Consider the following 3,556-nt stretch of genomic DNA (forward strand, 5'->3'; position numbering starts at 1 on the left):
AGTGTTCATGTCCTGAGTTCAAGCTCCAGGACTAGTGTATGCACACACACACACACACACACACACACACACACACAGAGAAAGCAGAAGTGAAGCTGTGACACAAAATTGTAAAGCATTAGACTTCTGCCCTGAGCACCCAGGCCCTGTGTTCAACGCCAAAACCTAGCCACCCAAGGTCTAACTAGGAGAGGTCAAAGGTTTCAAAATGTGATGAGCTTCACCAGACGTAGATGACAGGAATTTTGTGATATCCAACACATGCTTGGATTTCACAAGCTTCCAGAAACCTAGGAGAGGCATCATAGGCCCATCATTACCCTCAATGAAACATTTCATTAGGTTCAGTGCCCTAGTTGTCAGCCAGAAGGACTCCTGAATTATATTGAGCACTGTATCTGAACACCAGAATATAGTCTCACAAAGGGAGGATAAGTGCATAGTACTTGGACTGCCATGGGACATGGCACAAATGACGGTTTCCTGTCAAAGCAGAGCACTGGGAAGAGAGATAGCTTGGGGTACAAAGAGGACTTTTTCTCCTGACCTTCAGAGCCTGCCCACACTCCTCAGCACTAATTGACCCAAATAGAGTTGTTTGTTACACAGCTATACAGGACTGAGGGCTTTTGTCTGCGTGTCCAGAAAATGAGAGAGACTTCTTTCAGCAGGCCTAGGATGCAGAGAAACCCTCAGGCTACACTGGAAGCAGTGAGGGGAACCCTGGAACACGCAATGTCTAAAAGCAGTCTCTGTGTTATGAACTCATTGTATTGAATACAAATTTCCTAGGTTGGTGACATTCATCATAGCTACTCTGGAGCTTCACCTATAGGAATACATCCATACATACACAAAGACATGGAGGTACAGGTTCTTTATGAGGGGGCAGGTCCTGGGTTTGAACCATGAGCCTGGGCATTTTCCCTGAGCCCCTTTCAGTCAAGACCAGTGTATTAAGCTTGAGTCAAAGCCCCACTTCTGGGGTTTTCTGTGACCTCTTAGAAATAACAGTGTCAAGGACTTTTTTATGCTGGCTGGATTTAAATTCAGATTCTCTACATCTCAGCCTCCTGAGGATCTGGAATTGCAGTGAGCAGTCACTGGCACTTTCTTTCTTTTCTTCTCCATATTTTAATCTGGAAAATCTGACTTCTTAATGGGTCATTCCAATGGTTTGAACTTATAAGAGACTACCCAATGTTCTTTATAGCTGCCTTCTCTGAGAAGGATTTTCTCTCCTCATCTTCCACTCTGGTCACAGGTTTGAAGCCAAAAGTGAGAAATGAGTGTCACCGGAGCAAATGTCCACAGGACATGCCAGTTCTGTCACTTAACATTGAGCTGCAGTGAATTTACTCTCTCATGATGAGAGGACTGAAAGCTGGAGCAATCCTCATACTGTCTGCATTGCTCCTTTTGCCTTTAAAGTGATCTAATAATTATGAGTGTTTTGTGTCTCCAACCTTAATTATCTAGAGCACACTAGAAGCATCTTCATGTTTCTGTTTTCTCTAGTACCTCTCGACATTTAGACTAAAGGTTTGTGTGGAGTGGCTCCTAGGGGAATCCCTGAGGAAAGCTACTTAAAGCCTCCTCAGGAGATCACCATTCAAAGCCAGTCTTAGCAGGAATTTCTGTGAGATTCTTGTCTCCAATAAACCACCAGAAAACCAGAAGTGGAGCAGTAGCTTAGAGGGTAGAGCTCCAGTTTTGAGAGAGAATGTCGAGCAGGTGATACAGGCCAGACCAGGCAGAAAAGCCTGGGAGTTGCTTATTTTATAGGCCTGTGTCCTTATATGATGCACATTGAAGCTCTCAGCAGCCTTTATTTACATTTTATTATGAGGCCAATGCAGGAACAGTAACAAATCATTCAGGGGAAAAGAAAATCCTAGTGTGTAGAAATAACTGGTATTCAGAAAAATTAAACTTGAGGACACAAACTGTATCATACTTATGTAAAAACTATGATTAAGAAAAAAAGATGAGGGGGCTGGGAATGTAGATTAGTGAGAGAGTGCTTGCCTAGCATGCAAGAAGTCGTGGGTTCTATTCTTCAGTAGCACATAGACAGAAAAAGCCAGAATTGGTGCTGTGGCTCAAGTAGTAGGGTGCTAGGGAAAGTGCCTAAGCTTGGAGTTCAACCCAAGAAATGTCAAAGAGATAGCTAGGTAGGTAGTTAGGTAGGTAGGTAGGTAGATAGATAGATAGATAGATAGATAGATAGATAGATAGATAGATAGATAGATAGATAGATAGATAGATAGATAGATAGATAGATAGATAGATAGATAGATAGATAGATAGATAGATAGATAGATAAATAGATAGATAGATAGATAGATAGATGTATAGATAGATGGATGGACGGATAGATGGATGGACAGATAGATAGATAGATAGATAGATAGATAGATAGATAGATAGATAGATAGATAGATAGATAGATAGATAGATAGATAGATAGATAGATAGATAGATAGATAGATAGATAGATAGATAGATAGATAGATAGAAAAATGATACATCAATCTGGTCTTGGATGTCAGGAGGAAAGAATGGAACAATTCCCAGTCATGAGGCCTTCTTTATTGTGTCAGGCCACCAGCAATGCCTTCACACAACCACAAAGTAGGAAGACTGTCTCTTTCCCACTTCTTAGGCAGCAAAGGACCCTAGAGACAAGAAGACAAAGCAAGGTTCTAACTCAGGTTCTTGGAAACAGAAGAGGAAAGGCCCTGTCTCATCTTGGACTGGGGATTTACATTAATGATGTGGAGAATGAAGGAAGGAGAAAGGACTGTTAGAGGTAGAAGAAGGGCCTTCAAACCTGACAGATGGAGAGTCAAAAACCCACTCCCTGAGACCAGAGAGCAAGGTTTTTCTAGTCTCTTCCTCCCCTCTCCCCCACTAAACTGACTCTGTATTGGTAACCTAAAGATAGCCTGAGGCTCCCTTCACCTGAGGGAAGAAGGTTAGTCATTGAAATGGCTGAGAAAAGCCTGACCCTGGTGTAACTCTAACAAATGTTTCAGGTTTCCTCCCATTGGTGACTGTGCCTGGAATGAATGAGGTGGTTTTGCAGCTCACTTCCCTGTTGAGTGTGTACATTGTGCCTCCTAATCCTACAGGCCTAGGTCTCTGTACCTAGCCTGGCTTTTGAACCTGTTTTCTGTCCTTCAAATACAGTGTTACTCTGGAGTTCTTTTGGCTAGCCGGAGTAAGGATTGAATCCTGAGAACTTCATTTGAATCTTTGATGGGTCAGTGATGTTTCTTTCCTTCTATAGCATGAGAACCCTAAGAACATTTAGAATGAAAGTAACTTCTCATCACCAAGGGAAACACACGAAGCTGTTGAACATCTGACCTTTCAGAAGTGGAAGTCAGAGTGTCATAGACTTTCCTGCCCTTGTTGGCTTCACCCTGTGATCCTCAGACCTCAGGCTCCTGAGCTAGGGTGATGGGTGTGAGCTACTGGTGCTCTTCTAGGTTCAGAACTGTAATGACATTGATAATACAAGTCAACTGCTTATCTCAAAGGGCTTGGGGAG

Source organism: Dipodomys spectabilis, unplaced genomic scaffold (assembly GCF_019054845.1).
Source record: "Dipodomys spectabilis isolate Male_0828 unplaced genomic scaffold, ASM1905484v1 ptg000535l, whole genome shotgun sequence".
Lineage (NCBI taxonomy): Eukaryota > Metazoa > Chordata > Mammalia > Rodentia > Heteromyidae > Dipodomys > Dipodomys spectabilis.